Source organism: Salvia splendens, unplaced genomic scaffold (assembly GCF_004379255.2).
Source record: "Salvia splendens isolate huo1 unplaced genomic scaffold, SspV2 ctg1102, whole genome shotgun sequence".
NCBI classification, from domain to species: Eukaryota; Viridiplantae; Streptophyta; class Magnoliopsida; order Lamiales; family Lamiaceae; genus Salvia; species Salvia splendens.
In genome coordinates this window covers 1-18,759 of record NW_024598649.1, presented here as the reverse complement: position 1 = coordinate 18,759, position 18,759 = coordinate 1, and the positions used below count along the sequence as shown (strand labels likewise).

The 18,759-nt window shown below is 39.7% G+C and overlaps 2 pseudogenes; both read right to left on the bottom strand.

Moving 5' to 3' along the window:
* Positions 1–5: 5 nt before the first annotated feature.
* Positions 6–4,855, bottom strand: LOC121788633 (annotated as a pseudogene).
* A 4,413-nt stretch (positions 4,856–9,268) lies between these two features.
* LOC121788632 lies at positions 9,269–17,941 on the bottom strand (annotated as a pseudogene).
* Between the last annotated feature and the right edge of the window lie 818 nt (positions 17,942–18,759).

Sequence of the window (18,759 nt, the reverse complement as noted above, 5' to 3'; positions counted from 1 at the left end):
TATACCTCGAGCACTTTCAAAGGATCTAGCATTTCTCCGTGATTGTGGAGTAACGGACAGCGGCTTTGAACATGGGCTCTCTGCCATCCTTAGGATCCAAATATATGTCGAGCAACCTGATGGCATCACAGAGAAAGAATAATATTAAGCCATGGTAAAAGTATCATCACCAGCATTTAACGAATAAAATGAGAGAAGATAACTGACTGCATATAAGCATCTGGTCTACCAATCTCTGCGCAGTAGTTTTCAGCAGCTTCAAAGTTCTCCAGTTTCCTAATAAAATAAAAGGGACACACCTCCTTGTCACTCTTGATTATATACCATGAATCTCCCTATTTTTCATGCACTACACTTCAACAATAAGTAAGCTCTTATTCAGTTTCTTGGAAACATATACGGCAATCCTACATGATAGTGGTGCAAACTTACAAAGCCAAAATATCTAACACGAGGCTTCTGGCCAAGCCTCCTATAAAGAATAGCCTGCCAAAGAAACCAAGCCAGATTAGTTAGTATTAGAGAGTAAAATTAAATGTTCAATATCAGATTCAGCTGTTAATATGGAAAAACATCTTACTATATGTTCTTATTACTTCAAGTAAAATAGACATACTGAATTCGAGAATTATTAGTCAACCTTTTCAAGCCAAAGTTCTGACTCTTCAATCATATCGAGGACCTCCTCTGCATCATATAGGGCTGATGACTGTAAGAATATCTGGAGTCTTTCCCTAACAGGAGTATCAAAAATTGAACTCCTTCCGTTTTCAGACACATTCATCTCACTGAGAACATTTTGAGTTGAAAGCTCCTCATCATAAGTTTCAAGTGCTGACTTTGCAAGCAAGAGTGTATATGTTGTATGGAACTGCAGGTCCTCAGAGTCTTGGTCTTCAATCAACCACTGGAGATATCTGTATCACAACACACAAAATCGTACAAAGCAATCATGATAAGTTGAGGTAAACTAAGATTTCTTAAAATGATTAATAGAAATGCTATTGTATTAACTGGAAAAAGTATGCAATGAAAAGTAAGAAATGCACCGTTTCTATGTAATTATAAAACAGCATAAAAATTAATATACCTTTGAAGAATTTCTACTTTTTTGGGATCAATTGCAGCGATAACTTCGTCTGGCACGTTAAAAGTTGTATCAAAATCAGCAACGTAAAGAGGGATTAATGCACCATAATATATAGCGAAAGTATTACAACTAAGAATCACAAGTTTTGCAGATAAATTCAGGGATACCATTACTAAAGTTCAACATAAAGTCATTTGAATTGCAGAAAACTAGCCAAAAAGTCACATGCCTAAAATATATATACTGTACTAAAGTTTTTTCTAAAGGAACTGATGAATAAACTAGCAAAACCGTGGCAGAAAAGTGATGTGCAAGTCTACTAGCAACCAGCACAGTTCTTTTCATTCAAATAAAGAATAGTAGTAACTTCGGTTAGTATATCATAGTAAGTTACCGCAACCAACTAGGGAACTCTTCTCTTTAGATACAAGGACATAATAGTCCATCAAACTTAATCCTGGAAACTTCTCAGGTCTTGAAATATAGTAGTAGAAAATAAAAAGCACATGCTTGGAATATCATGACGCCTATTAATATCCCTGTTAACCTTGCCTGGTGATAGTAAATCGCTCCTTTTTTCTGATATCAGAATTTGAACTGCAAGCACCTGGCTAATATCTGCAATCTAGAAAGAGAAACAAAAGGCCCCACACAAAATCAGATATATCAAGCAAAAAGCTGAGAATGATTCAGAAGGGTTAGTCACCAACCCATCCGAGGTGCTGAAGTATCAAATCCTGGTCTGATGATTCCTCGAGAATCTTAGATGCCTCTATTGCTGCAGTCTCACGATTTGAGATAAACCTTCTAGTGGGATCTTGTAAATCAGTTACCTCAGATTGTTCATTACGATAGCTGCCTGACGAATATTTTCTGGCCAACACACGCCAAGTAGAAACAGCCTTGGCACTCATTCCTTTGCCAGCATAAAGGAAAGCAAGTGTTCGCAAATGCCCAGATTCATTCATTAGTGCTTCTAGCTCCTCCTGCACTGCCCATTGAATTCCCATGGTCATTGTTTAGACAAGTCGGTAATATGATTTAGATAGAATTTGTGACATTATTAACACAAAGCAAGATTTGTTCACTTATTCTAAAACAATTGTTATAAAATCTTTTAGTTGACTCAAAAACTTTGCAGCAATAAGAATTTAGAAGTCCCTCAACAGTCAGCCACTGGATGCTAAACAACCTCATACTTAATCTTCCCTTATTACAGACCATAAAAGGACATAATAAGTCCATAACAGATACCTAAGTTAATTGAGGGAGAAGTAAAAGGCAATCCATACCACTACACAGCAGTTCTCCGAAGAAGCAAGCCTTTCCATGTCATCAACACAATTCCAAGCTCTATAAGATACATCAGAAGAGTGTCAACTCCCTCCTTCACTGAAGTGGCTAGATCTCTTCCACGACATGTTTGCAAATATCTGCAGCACATTAGCGAAAGTGAGAGACAAAGAAAACTAGCCAGATACAAAGTAGCGCACTATGAAACATGCCTTTAGAGGAAACCGAAATATTTCAAGCACTCATAGAAAGAACTCTGGCCCTCGGACGACGCTGAATATAGTGAACATCAAATAACTACCAACTGAAAATTCAGAAACACCTCCTCTCAAAAAAATAAATTAGAAACACCTTATCATGTTCTCTATGGCAGACTCTAACAGATCAGCTCTTGTTGGGGATTTAGAAGAAACTCATCATCAACAGCAGACTCTACGCCTGCCTTCTTTAGAAAAACAGCTCTTTGAATAGCTGTCAATCCATCATCTATTACATTTTCAAGAGGTGTTGGAGGAGGATGCAAACCCCAATACCGATTTCTTGGGACCTGGATCCAAACAATTTAATATACATTAGTAACAAAAGATGCACATGTTAACATGGACAGAAGTGGTAAGTTTTAGAGAATAAGACTAAGATAGTGGTGTGGCATTCAAAATGGACAAAAAGAAACACGTAAAGCTTCCCAATGAGCACAAAACTGAAAGGAATTAACACATACCAGCAGTGTCCAGCGATTTGGGTCTGGCATGATAAATGGAAAAAGTTCAGAAGGCTGCATGTTTTCTGAAAGCAAGAAGTGATCTACTGCTTCCTTGAAATGCAAATCAAATAGCAACAGGAATCCCACCTGTGCCTGGACAAATGAGAGCATCTCCTTTGTCATCTCACCATCGTTCTCCAGTCTTCAACCAAGGAGATGGCTTCCTTGAAGCTCTTTTTCCTGAGCAGATCTTTAATTTGCTCTTCTCCAGAAACTTTCCAGTAGCAGATTAGCTTCAATACAAAAAATAAGAGACATACAACAAAATAAGTGTCCGGAAAAGAAAGGCAATCAACAAAATTATCGACACTCTAGTCTCAGTTAAAATTGACTCTCACTCCCGAATTCATCACTCGGACCTTTTCAGTAACATATTCGGTAAAAGATCGAGCAATCTACTGTATATAGCTGATGCCTTGATCTAAATTCTAAACGGAATAACATTATAATAAAAAACAATACAAGCACAAAAAAATCACAATTGAGCATAATCTACAATTCACAGTGACGCATTACACATTCAAACTCAAGATTCAATCACTATTTCAAGCTCTTAAGATACCTTTAAACACGTTGCAACTGCAACAAGCTTCCCATTCTCTCCCTCCTCATCCGCCAGCATGCACGGCCCTCCGCCTCCATTCCCAAACGTAAGCCTCTGAACACAGAATCCCGTTTTCTTGTGATACACTTCCAGCGTCAGATTTGTCGCAGCAATCACATAACTTCCTATCTCCTTAATCGAATCAGGAGCCTCCTTAAACACCAAGCTGCCTCCCACCGGCTGCCCCGCCACGTCCACAACAATCCCTACATTGTCAACCATTAACATCACCCTCGACTCATTGGCCAGCAACTTCAGTCTCGGCAAACTAGACGAATCCGGTAGCGAAAAGATCAACTCGCACCGCCCGTTCACACGATTATACAAATAATACCCAGTTTTGGTGCCAACAAACACAGAATCATCGATCCACTGCACAGTCGTAATAAATCCATCAAAAACCCTTGAATCTCCTTCAATATCACCAACGAACCACCCAAAACCAATTCCGCTAATACCAATTTCTTCCCATCCCAACCGCGAAGAAAATTTTCACATCGTTACTATCACCATTTCTATGCACATAATTAGCTTCACCACCGCCATAGCTTCGACTTCGAAATTTCCTAGAAATCGCAGTGACTCCTCTAAATAGAGCAATTCTCTTAGGCGTTTCAGCTAAATTGGAATCAATCAGATACAAGTATCCATCGACGAGGACAATAACTTTACCGATGTGAACGAGGGGGAGGATCGAGCTCAGCGCGCCGGTGCCGGGCAGCGCGAGGCGTCTGACGAAGGCGATTTGCGGCGGGGAGGTTCGCAGCGAGTAGAGTGACAGGACGCCGGAGAGATTGGAGATGTAGATCAGAGATTGGTCGTCGGAGAGTTTGGAGAGAGCGGCGTGTTTGATCGGAGAGGTGGCGGAGTCGACGGCGGATTGTGCGAAGGGTTCGAGAACTGTGCGGGACTTGGGTTTTACAGCCATTGGTTAAAATTGGAGTTGATTGGATCGATAATTAAGCAGTTGGAGGAAGAAGAAGAAGAAGAAGAAGAAGAAGAAGAAGAAGAAGAAGAAGAAACGGAATTGACGCGGCCGACGGTGAGAACCGCCCCCGCGAGATCGGTTTTTGGTTGATCTGATCGCCACCGACGGCCGTGCGTAGTAGGGAAGCTTGCTGAAGTAAAGTCGTTGTTCGTGGCAATGCGTTTTATCTTTTCCTTTTTTTTGTGCAAATTTAATTATGAAATGAAGGTTTATTTTCAATTTTTCATACGTATTTAACTATGTTTTTTTAAAATAAGTAGCACATTTATTTTATTTTCTCTTCAATTAACAAAACATAACTTTATTAAATTCAGTATTTAAAAAGTGTCTCAATTTGTGATTGGATGGATTCAAAATGTCCAAAATAAATCTTCTTGATATGAAATAGCGTAATGTCCAATTAGACCAAAACGTCACGTACTAATTCATAAAAAAATCAAATTAAATACTATAAAAAATAATTTAATTAAACATCTAAAAAAATATTCTTTGAATATGTTACGTTGTTATTCAACACTAATTTAATCATCTCCACATTACTTAAAATTGTCACCGAACAATTTTGCCAGCGTCCGACATAGAACAATAAGTATTCCTTCCGTTCCAAAGTCGAGTAGTCATTTTATCGCGGAGTCATTTTCTTTTTTAATAAAGGTAGTAATAGATTTCTACTAACTTACTTTACCATTTCTTACTTCTTCTTTTTTATTTATTTACCTATTTTTATTTCTTTTTTATTCCTTTTTAAATTGACTTAATATATAATTTTTAAATTAAATGCAGAAAAGAAACGACTATACTACTATGAATCAAGCGGACGGCGTACTAAAAGTTCATAAAATTTTTCACAATAGATATCGATTTATTTGCGGGTGTGATATTTCAACAAATACAGAAAAAAATATAGTAGTAGTAGTATTTAATAATACAAAGCCTACTAAGAAATTTAAAATTTCATAAAAATTCCACATAAAAAATTACCCAATTCAGAAATAGTATTAACAAGCTCTAAGCATTAAACAATGGCAGAATCGTGGGGCTTGAAGTGTGGTGGAGGAGAAGCTTGGGAATCGGCGGCAACAATTCCCGGCGGCGGAGCAGGTGGACCCAAAATTTGAGCGTCATTGTATGGACTGGAATTCATCATTGATATATTTTACTCTTATAAACAAGTTTTTGGGAATTTCGAAAGGTATACTAAGCTGTCATTAATTAATAATTTAATATTCCGTCCATTTTAAAACAATAAAGGCATATACTATTTTTTTAGCATGAAAATTAAGTACTACTGTACTGGATATTTAGTTATGATTGTTATAAATATTGTATTAACTAAAAGTATTACTTCCATTATTAAATCGATTATTTAAATTAATTATAATATAATTGATTAATATAAATTTAAATTTTAACAACTTTTTTTTTCTAGTTTCAAATTTCAATACAAAATATGTAATCCAGTAAGAATATTCCACGTGATTGTATTATAAAGAATTGTAATCTTCCTAATATAAACAAATGGCATAAAATGGAAAAGTAAAATTATTGGCTATGGAATAAGGGACTTTTATACTATAAAAGACAGGATATGTAATTGCCAAATCAGCTTTAGGATATATGCATGTTTGGAATTTATCAATAAAATTTAACTATTATATGTCGGAGAATAATCTCATTTAATCAAGTTGGGAAATCATGAACCCAAACGATGGGAAGGGATCCTCTGCTATGTTAAAATTTTTTAACACAGTAGACTCGGTTGTGCTTGAAACAGCAGAAGACAATGAATGAAACGCAAGAGAGGAGATGGTGGGGCTTTTTCTTTTGTACTATTAATTTAATCATTATAGGCACATATCTAATTGCTATTCTTTTCAAAATTTAACGACATTTTCAAATGAGTTCGTATTTTAGCTTATTGATTTAATTAAAAATTATAATATATGTGTATGTGTTTAACAAAAAGTGAAATAACATAAAAAAAAGAAGAGAAAGGGATATAACAAATTTGCAGACAAATTACACTAGATCTGTTTTTAATACTCCACTAACTCAAATATGTTATACGTATTATATGTTTTAATTATAGCCTTGGTGATTTAAATCTATGCATTTTAAAATGGTGTGAATAAAAAGAAAAGACCACAACCATTTCCCTTTTGTTTTTTTTTATATTTTAATTTTATTAAAATCTCAAATATATTATAGTTTTCAATTAAATTAATAACTTAACATACTTGAAGATTCTATATGATATTAGAGATTATTCTTAGAATAAATTATTAGCTTTAAACATTTAGAAATAAAATGCTATAGAAAATAATACTTAAACAAGAAAGATGTAAAATATAAATATTAAACAAAAAAAAGACAGACATATATATTCAATACCATGATCATAATGTATAAGTATTTTAAAATATAAATATTAAACACAAAAGGTCCCTAACTTTTCGCCATGTAACAGCAGAGACCCCTAACATTTAAAAATCTCATCACAGGTATCTAACAAAATATATAATCACAAACCTTGTGTTTTTTGCCATTTTCCGGACGAAAATGCCCAAATGGGCTGAAGGGCACTTTAGTCTTTTTACCTAGTCTGCATGTGTAGTGGGACTGTGCCATATTCCCTTTTCAGAACATGCAATTTATTTTATGTACACGCATTCTTAGCTAATTGGCCTATTCTATATATGATTTATTAATATCGCGATTCATCATTTTCAATGTACTTGTCATTACAATGCAAATTACGTGAATTTTTTTTATAAGTTGCGTTCGTTTTGTTTTTTTTTTCTTTTTTCTTTGCTTTAAGTGGGAAATAACTCATAGAGTCATAGTAGTAGTATATAACACGTGTAGCCATGTATAAAGGATAAAAAAACTTGAAATTCAACTAATAAAAAAAACTCTTGTATATAAATCGAGCTAAAATATTGGATTTATATGAAATTGATTAACCCACGTAATTAAATTCCTAATAGTGTAAGGATAATAAATGCATGATCTAATTCTTAAATGCGAGAAATTTTAAATTTTATAACACATTTTAATTGTAGATTGAATTGGTAAATCGTAATTTGAAAAAAAAATTATAATTAACTATAAATATGTCTTTATCGTTGCAAGGCTTTATTTTAAGTGGGATATAGTATTTTCTATTTTATTTGTTTGTTTCTTGAATGCGTGAGAGATATTCTATTTCTTTGGAAGATTTATATGCTACTATGTTTTTATTGTTTTGAAAAGTTATACGCTTTATTTATTTGTAAATATACGCTGAAAGTGATGTGAACATATATATAATAAGATTGAAAAACAAAATAGACTTTACATATATAGTTTCTTTTTTTTTAAAGAGAAGGCTTGATCTAAAAAAACATGCTGACATATAATTTAAAATACACTATTTTTTCAAAGGATAATAATGAATAAATTTATACTACTTTCTTTCATTATCAATTTTCTTATATGTTCATTAAAATTAAATTAATACAACGATTAATTGAAAAGGACGGCACCAGTTTCTGTTGTCTTTTACTTCAACCCTTAGCCTATCAATTTTATTTAGAATAATTTATGGAGTTTCCCTTAGTCAATGATGATGTGTACCCCCACCCCACCCCCACCACACCAATCATTGATTCCCTTTTATGTCACATCAATTAGGATTGTCAGTACATACATGCAGCAGGTGGGATGCAGTGACGGCGTCACAAAAGGTCGAGTTTGCCCTTTCAAGCCCTGAAGGTGTTATGGTCCGAAAAAACAAGGTTTGTGATTATATATTTTGTTAGATACTTGTTATGGGATTTTTAAAATAGGGCGAAAAGTTGGAGACATTTTGTGTAGTTCACTCTAGAAAATAATACTTAAACAAGAAAGATGTAAAATATAAATATTAAACACAAAAAAAACAGACATATATATTCAATACCATGATCATAATTTATAAGTATTTTAATAGTATGTAAATGAAATTTAATTTCATTGTGTTTTTTAGTATACAAATAAAAATATTCCACAATGAAAATAAATAGTAGTCGTATATCTCAAAAAAGGAAGAGAAAATAAACTATTTATACAAATATAAAATATTATTAAAAGTAAAAAGAAAAAGATATGCAAAATTTGACTTAGCATATTTTTAATATGAGATCATTTGGAAAATATTGGTAAAATCATTTTTAAAAGCTGTAAGAAGAGCTCGTATATATATTGACTAAATAATAGTACTACATGAAAGAAAAGAATAGGCTCCACCATCTCCCCTCTTGCGTTTCATTCGTTGTCTGCTGCCGTTTCAAGCACAGCAGGGCCTGCTGTGTTTTTTAACACAGCAGAGGATCCCTCCCCCATAGGATAGGTAGAAGTTAGAATAGATTTGATTGTGTTTAAAATTTAAATGGACAAAACTAAACTTTACTCGGACTACATAATTTATCACATACACAAAAATAATAGACAACCCTTTTTCTTTCCCTCAACAACAGATCATAAAATCACCCAAAAAAAATAAAAGTGATCTTTGAGAATAAATAGTCAAACTGAGCAAAACTACAAGTACTCAATACATAAGCAAAACAAAATACTCTAAAATTTAGATAAAAGGGAAAGAAATAACATAACAACTCGATCCTACTCGAATCTCAAACAAAACAACAACAACAGATGCAACAACCAGCATTCGCCAGTGTTATAGTCTAGATAGCCTCGGCGTCCGGGGCTTCGCAGATCGCCTGCTCGGCTTCCTGCACCTCCTTCTCCGTCTTCCTGCCCTTCTTCGATTTGTAGTACAAGCTCATGAAGGTGCCCACAGCTCCATACTTCCTCCTGGCGTGCTCGTAGAGGCCAGCATCGAACATTCTCCAGAAGTTCTTCTCGCTCAGCTCGGACACAGCATACTGCGGCTGGAATCCGTGGTTCTCGATCAGCCAGCTCTCCATCCTACGGACCGCCTCAGACCCGTCGAACTCCTCACCTCTCAAGACTGGCCCCGGGGCGTAGTAGACCCCGACGTCAGTGTACATTTGAGCATACTGAGTGTCGCCCTGTCTGCGCTGGAGCTCGAATCCTGGCTCGGGATAGACCATGCTTTTCACCGGGAGTTTGTACAGCCTGTGTGGACAGAGAGCCAGATTGGATATACCTATACACCATTCACTTGTTTAGTATAAACACAAAACTAACATAATCAAAATTGTAAAAGAAAACTAGAAAGTTATACCTCCATCTCTCTGTGGACCCATTCCAGAGCATCTCCCACCTTGTAGAGCGGGACGAGCATGTCCTGAATGACGTGCATTTCATGGTAATAGTTTCGAATAGCGTCGCCCTGAGTAGCCTTGAGGAGAGAAACCTTAGGGGGCATCAAGAGAAACCTGAACCACCACTGATCACCAAAGGGGAGAATGAGCTTCCCCTCCCAATACAAGCACCTGGTATGCCTGTGGTAGTATTCTCTCGTTGGGATATACTCGACAAACTCACCTTTCTTCAATGCAGTCTGAGCATGCTGGTAGAACCAGGTCTTGTACCACCAGCCAACGCTGTTGGTCTTGTTTCCCTTCTTCTTGGCTTCCTCCTTCGAAGCATATCTACCCGTCATGAAGACAGCTTCAGTCATGGAGTAGATCATGGTCTCAACAAAGTCCGGTACCTTGTCAGGATTGTCCTGATCTCCGTCCCTTGGTGCGAAAGAATCAATATAGCCTTGGGCAAGCTCCTTGAGATTACCCACCAAAGGCTTGTATGTTACCTTCATGTATTCCTTGATGGGGATGAGCTGCGACAACAAGTCCTAGCGTTCCCTGAGACCATGGGATAGCATAGAAAAGGTCAGAGTATTCATTGTCTTTCGTTGCTCTAACCAACCGGCCGTCAGCCAAAACGCCACAACAGTATCGGAGAACAGGCCATAGATATGGGAGCTTCCTTCAATACCATGTAAAAAATCATGGATTAAATATGCCCGGTCAATGGATTTTGACCAAATAATAAATGTGACGAGACATTTAATTTTGTGAAATTAAATGACATAGCGTCGATCTACATTTTACGTAGGTAAATGTAGTATATTCACTTTCTCAAATCCGATTTCCGGTGAGTGAGAAATAGTGGATTAAAGTTGGGCATAATTAGCTTTTAATTAAAGCTTGGAGATGGAGCTTAGGGAATAATTAACTAGTGTTAATTATCCCACATTGGAGGATTAACACATCTTTAATGTGTATAAATTAAGTGACTTTATGTTACTTAATAATTATAGTGGACCAAGATGGGTGAAAGAGCCCACACGCGCGCACACGCGCGCGCCGCCGCCGCCCGCCCGCCCGAGCCCGAGCCCGTGCTCGTGCTCGTGCTCGCGGGCCCCGGGCCCGATCCCGATCCCGATCCCGATCTCGATCTCGATCTCGATCTCGATCTTGGACTTGGACTTGGACTTGGCAATTGGTCTTTGGGTGGTCTTTGGCCCAAACTATTCTTTTTGGACCACCGCCGAGTCAGCAATCCAAGTGGCTTGACGAGATAACTTGCCTTTGAAGGAATTTGGACTTCTAAACTGAACTAAAACTTTCGAAATATTAAACACCTTTGCTGGAGATGTCTACCGACTCCAACACCGCCGCTGCCACCACCGCCGCCGCCATTCCCTCCACCATGGCGACCACTGGACCGGTCAACACTTCATCGATTCCCTCGATGATGCCAACTTCTGGCTTCCCAGCCGCTTCATCCACCGTCCCTTGGGTTTGGGACAACCCCTTCGGGGCGTCCACTGGTTCCACCTTTGGTGGTTCGGTTGGTTCCACTTTTAGTGGTTCCTTCGGATCCTTTAATGGATCGAGTGTTGGTGCCTTCGGGCTCAATACTAGTGTTGCATCTTTCGGGATCAACACGAATGCTGGGGCCTTCGGGGGCAACGGAATTGGTTCCTTCCAAGGACCAACTGCGGCACCTTTGGCACCAAGAATGATGCCACCTGCCGAGAAGCCACCAAAGTTTGGAGGATCTGACTTCAAGCGGTGGTACCAGAAGATGTTGTTCTACTTGACAACATTGGGCGTCGCCAACTTCCTCACGGAGAACGAGCCGCCCGCGCCAAGCGACCAAGAGACTAGGCTCGAAGTCATGGCGGACTATGAAGCTTGGAGAAAAGGGGATTATCTATGTAAAAACTTTATTTTAAGTGCATTAGATGATAGCCTCTATAATGTATACTCCAATGTAACCACATCTAAACAAATGTGGGAAAGCCTAGAGAAGAAATATAGCATAGACAATGCTGCAGGGACTGAACAGGTTGTAGCATCCAAGTTTATGGACTACACGTTGGTCGACTCTCGACCCATCATGGAGCAAGTCCAAGAGCTCCAAATGATCATCCACTCCTTAGTGGCTGAAGGGATGACCTTGCCCGATAAGTTCCTAAGGTGCACGATCATTGACAAGCTCCCTCCAAGTTGGAAGGACTTCAAGAGTTATCTCAAGCACAAGCGAAAGCAGATGACCCTTGAAGACTTGATCGTGAAGTTGCGCATTGAGGCCGACGTGCGCAAAAGTGATCAAAAGGCTAAGGGCTTCACCCCAAATGAAGCCAAAGCCAACCTGTTGGAGCGGGGCGGTCCCTCCAACAAACGCCCTCGCCCAAACGTCCAAACGACAAAGGGAAGGGAAAGCAGCCTTCAAAGAAGTTTGAAGGCGACTGCTACAAATGTGGCAAACCGGGCCACTTTGCCAAAGACTGCCGCAGCAAGAAGAAGAAGCCGGCAGCCCACGTCGTTGAGAAGGAGTTCAAGGACTGGGATGAGAACGACCTCATTGCAGTGGTCACTGAAGAGGTTAACCTTGTTGATAACAAGGGAGGCTGGTACATCGACACCGGCGCTACTGCTCATGTTTGCTCCGACAGGAGCAAGTTTGCCTCCTACACTGCTGTTGAAGGGAGGAAGATCAACATGGGGAATCAAGCATCGTCAGAAGTCCTCGGCGTTGGCAACGTGATTCTCATGATGACGTCTGGCCTAACTATCACTTTGAAGGATGTGCTGCATGTCCCGGACATCCGCAAGAACCTAGTGTCAGGATCAATACTAGTTAATAAAGGGTTTAAACTTGTATTTGAGTCCGATAGGTTTGTCTTGTATAAGTTTGGAAAATCCATCGGAAAAGGTTATGTAACCGATGGGCTTTTCAAGCTTAGTGTAGCAACTCGAAGTGTTGCGAAGCCATTGGCCAATAAGAATAAAGCATCTACTTCCTCTTATTTGATTGAGTCTTCAAATTTGTGGCATTGTAGATTGGGACATGTAAATTCAAAAGCCATTAAAGATTAGTAAATTTAGATTTACTAAAGGCTAATGAATTGGATATCCAAGATAAATGTGAAATTTGTCTTGAAGCAAAAATGACTAAGTTGCCGTTTCACTCGGTTGAACGAAGCACAAAACCCCTTGAATTAATTCACACGGATGTATGTGATTTAAAGATGTTGCAAACTAGAGGTGGTAAAGAAGACTTTATCACTTTCATAGATGATTGCACAAGATATTGCTACATTTATCTTTTAAGAAGCAAAGATGAAGCAATAGAGGCGCTCAAAAAATTATAAGAACGAAGTTGAGAATCAACTTGGTTGTAAAATCAAAATGATTCGAAGCGATAGAGGAGGCGAATATGTAGGCCCGGTTTGAGGAGTTATGCAACGCAAGTGGTATAATTCATCAAACAACTGCTCCATATTCACCACAATCCAATGGTGTTGCAGAACGCAAGAATCGAACTCTAAAAGAGATGATGATGCACTGCTACTCAGTTCAGGATTACCACATAACATGTGGGGGGAAGCTGTTTTGACAGCAAACTATATCTTGAATAAAATCCCTCTCAAAGGAAAAGATGTTACTCCTTATGAGTTGTGGAAGGGAAGGAAGCCATCCTACAAATACCTCAAAGTGTGGGGGTGTTTTGGCAAAGGTGATGGTTCCTCCGCCCAAAGAAGTTACAATCGGACCTAAGACGGTTGATTGCATCTTCATTGGATATGCACTTAACAGTAGTGCATATCGATTTGTTGTTCACAAGTCTGAATATCGACTATCACAGTAGGAACAACAATTGAGTCGAGGAATGCTGTATTTCTCGAAAATACCTTTCCTTGCAAAATTAAGGAAAAAGTATCAACCAATTCTGAGACAAGAATTGAAGAAGCCACTAGTTCTAAACAAGTGGAAGAAGAAGCCACTAGTTCTAAATCAACAGATGCGGAACCTGAATCGCGCAAGCGTGCAAGGCCCGATCAAAAGATACAGTACTAAGACGTGGTAATAGAGTCAGAACACCAAAAACTTTTGGTCCTGACTACATTGCTTTCATGTTGGATGAAGAACCAACATCGATAAAGTAGCCTTTGCTGGCCCAGACGGGCTGCATTGGAGAGAAGCTGTTCAAAGCGAAATTGATTCAATTTTGCTAAACCACACATGGGTGTTGGTTGATTTGCCCGAAGGTGCTAAACCTTTAGGATGCAAATGGGTTCTTAAAAGAAAGTTTAAGGCCGATGGAACAGTTGATAAGTATAAAGCCCGATTAGTAGTAAAGGGTTTTAAACAAAAAGAAGGACATGACTTCTTCGATACCTATTCACCTGTAACAAGGATTACATCTATCCGGGTGCTTCTCGCTATTGCTGCATTGCACAATCTCGAGATTCATCAAATGGATGTAAAGACCGCGTTTCTGAATGGTGAACTAGAAGACGAATCTACATGGAACAACCCGAAGGGTTTGTAGTACCTGGACAAGAGAAAAAGGTATGCAAGCTCGTGAAATCCCTATATGGATTGAAACAAGCGCCATTGCAATGGCACTTGAAGTTTGATAATGTGATGTTATCAAATGGGTTTAAAAATCAACGAGTGCGACAAATGTGTCTACATCAAGAGCACTAATAACGGTCATGTTATAGTGTGTCTCTACGTTGATGATATGTTAATCTTGGGTAGCAACACTCAAGTAATTAACGATACAAAGGCCATGTTAAAGAGAAACTTTGACATGAAAGACATGGGTCTAGCCGATGTAATTCTTGGAATGAAGATTTTAAGAACGAATGATGGAATCATCTTAACACAATCACATTATGTTGAGAAGATATTGAATAAATTCAAAGCCTATGATGGCGCGCCGGTTAAGACTCCAATTGAACTCGACGTTCACTTGAGCAAAAACAAAAGGCGAGCCCGTTGCACAAGAAGAGTATGCACGGGTCATCGGTGCATTATGTACTTGACTAATTGCACTCGACCTGACATTGCTTGTGCCGTGAACAAGTTAAGTCGTTACACGAGCAATCCAAGCAAAGAGCATTGGAGAGCTCTTGTGAGGGTTTTGAGATATTTAAAACACACTCAAAATCTTGGGCTACACTTCTCGAGATACCCCCGGTGCTTGAAGGGTACTGTGATGCCAATTGGATATCCGATAATAGAGACTCACTTTCAACAAGTGGATATGTCTTTACTATTGGGGGTGGTGTTGTATCGTGGAAATCCACAAAACAGACCTGTATAGCCCGATCAACAATGGAATCGGAGTTCATTGCCTTGGATAAGGCTGGTGAGGAAGCCGAGTGGCTTAAAACTTCCTTGAAGACATTCCATGTTGGTCTAAGCCAGTGCCACCAGTGCTGATTCACTGCGATAGCCAAGCGGCTATTGGAAGGGCAAACAATGGTTTCTATAACGGTAAGTCTCGACATATACGTCGACGACATAACACCGTGAGACATTTGATCACAACAGGGTGATTACAATTGACTATGTGAAGTCAATAGATAATCTAGCGGATCCGCTAACCAAAGGGTTAAACCGTGATCAAATGAATAAGTTGCTAGAGGGAATGGGTTTGAAATCCACAAACTAAAGATTGTCATAGTGGTAACCCAACCATGATGACTGGAGATCCCAAGAACTTGGTTGAAAGGGACAACTAAGCTATGAGAGTTCATGGAAAAACACTCAAACTATATCTATTCCCTAGAGAGCAATAGAGTGTTGGAGAACTTGCCTCGTGGTAAAGGCTAAGTCTATGACTTTTAATGGTTCTTAGGATCTCAAGAGATGGAATTCTCAAAGAGACCAAGTATGGCAAGGTACTTGACTAAGAATCACCTACGTAAGTGCGAAGTGTGGTCGCTTCATAAAAAACGCACTTATGAATCCAAAGTGGTGTCCAAGACCGCAATGGACACAAAACGTGAGAACGGATGAGGTTGAGGTGTTTAAGTGTTAACACCATTGTCTCGGTGCACGCCGTGGGGGATTAGTTCAAAGCATCGCGCTACTAAGCCGCTGTGTATCCGATGGTGTCGACTATGGAGGGTTCAAAGTCAACAACTACCTATCCTTATGCTTATATACCTCGCGAGGGTTGAGCTTGTGTCTGCATGCATATGCATTCGGCTATTTCCACTCATGTGGGGGATTGTAAAAAATCATGGATTAAATATGCCCGGTCAATGGATTTTGACCAAATAATAATGTGACGAGACATTTAATTTTTGTGAAATTAAATGACATAGCGTCGATCTACATTTTACGTAGGTAAATGTAGTATATTCACTTTTCTCAAATCCGATTTCCGGTGAGTGAGAAATAGTGGATTAAAGTTGGGCATAATTAGCTTTTAATTAAAGCTTGGAGATGGAGCTTAGGGAATAATTAACTAGTGTTAATTATCCACATTGGAGGATTAACACATCTTTAATGTGTATAAATTAAGTGACTTTAATGTTACTTAATAATTATAGTGGACCAAGATGGGTGAAAGAGCCCACACGCGCGCACACGCGCGCGCGCCGCCGCCCGCCCGCCCGAGCCCGTGCCCGTGCACGTGCTCGTGCTCGTGCTCGTGCTCGTGGTCGCGGGCGCGGCCGCGGGCCTCGGGCCTCGGCCCGGGCCCGAGCCCGAGCCGATCCCGATCCCGATCCCGATCCCGATCTCGATCTCGATCTTGGACTTGGACTTGGACTTGGATCTTGGCAATTGGTCTTTGGGTGGTCTTTGGGCTTGGTGCTTGGCCCAAACTATTCTTTTTGGACCACCGCGAGTCAGCAATCCAAGTGGCTTGACACGTCGTCAAGCGAGGCACAGTCACGGTTGCCACGTGAGAAATCCACACGCTCCACACACGGATGGCACACCCTGCCACACGTCTGTAACGACGTCGGGTTACGAATTGCCATGATGACAGCCATCATGGCTGTTGACCCCCTGCAGTGGACTGAGCCTATAAATAGGCCAGCCATCCATGCATCACTACACAATTCAAAAAGCATTCTGCATCATAAGCTCTCTCCCTCCCTGCATAGTTTTTTTCTGTCGAAGCTCTGCCCTCTCCTCCATCCAGTTCGCCGGAGCTCTGTTGATTGCGGTGCTGCATCAATAGAGACGTAGCCGTTTTACCTTTGGGGACGACACGCCAAACCGAAGAGCACTACCGGGGCGTATCTCGTCTTGCGGGAAGAGGCCTCCTCGACTCGGCTAATCACACTGGTTTAGTAGTTTCGATTATACGTTGTATTTTTAAGTTCAGTTCTTCCTTTCCTTTCTTTTGGGTTGTATTACGCCCGGTAGTTATCTTTGTAATCCCAGAAACCAACATACCATAGCCGTTGATCAGACCTCCAACGGTAAGATCATCAAGCTCGGCAACAACTGCAAGAGACAGGTTCATCGGGACAGTGACCCTGGAAATCTGGCCCATATTAACCAAAGGTTCAACTCTAGCAACCATTCTCTCCTGGTCGATCTCCAAAACATTTCTGAAGGCCGAAAGGTCAACCTCGAAATGGCGAGCACGCTTATAGTCGCATTCCAACAGCAATCCATGGCTTGCGGGCAGTGCAGACTAAACCATCCTTCTTCGGGTTCCTCTCCTTGAGCCGCTTCACAACCTTCTCGACATTTTTCGTCATGTTCCTTCTGGCGCTTCTTGAACGATTTTCGACTCAGACCACACATCCCAAGATACGTGAGGAAGTATAGTGTGAATGAAATCGGAAGGACAACAAAGATAACAATTATCCATCGGAATTGGACAAAGTAGTCCACCCAAATCTTCTTTCTCTTGGGGCGTAGGGGAGCCTCTAGATCCGACATTGTTATAAAGTAGAGGCCTATAAATATTGGAAAAAGAATAATGAGAGAAAAGTAGCAAACAGTGCTGTACAGGAAATGAACAGCATAAGCTAGAAATCAAATTTGAGGCAGAGCAATTGAAGAAACGTTTAAAGGGATCAGAAGAAGGTAATTCTTATTGCTTATCTTGTGTTATTACATTTGATCATTCTACTAGTATTTATAGGGATAAATGTGACCCTTCAGGACCCCTAATAAATGAGATTGGGACTATACACACTTGGGAACCCAACATTGTATTGGAACTCAAGTCCCATAAATGAGGAACGGCTCTTTATGTTTTGTCTTTCCAACACTCCCCTCAAGTTGAGTAACGGGGTTTCCGATACTTAACTTGCTCAATACTTCCTTGAATGATTTTGAATTCACCGCCTTGGTTTAAATGTCTGCCAACTGATCTTCTGACTTCACATATGGAAACTCGACAATCCGGGCTTCAATTTTCTCCTTGATGAAGTGTCTGTCAACTTCCACGTGCTTCGTTCTATCATGCTGAACTGGATTCTCAGAGATGCTAATCGCAGCTTTGTTGTCGCAGAATAGTCTACACGGTTTTGGTACATACAGGTCAAGCTCTGTCATGAGCTTTCTTAGCCACAATATCTCAGTGAGGCCACTTTTGATTCCACGGAACTCAGCTTCCGCGCTTGAGAGTGCAACAACCTTTTGTTTCTTACTCCTCCAAGTAACGAGATTTCCTCCAACTAGCGCAAAGTACCCTGCCGTGGATTTTCTGTCATTTGGGTTCCCTGCCCAATCTGCATCAGTGAAGCCACTGATCTCCAAGTGTCCATGTTTCTCAAACAACACCCCATGCTC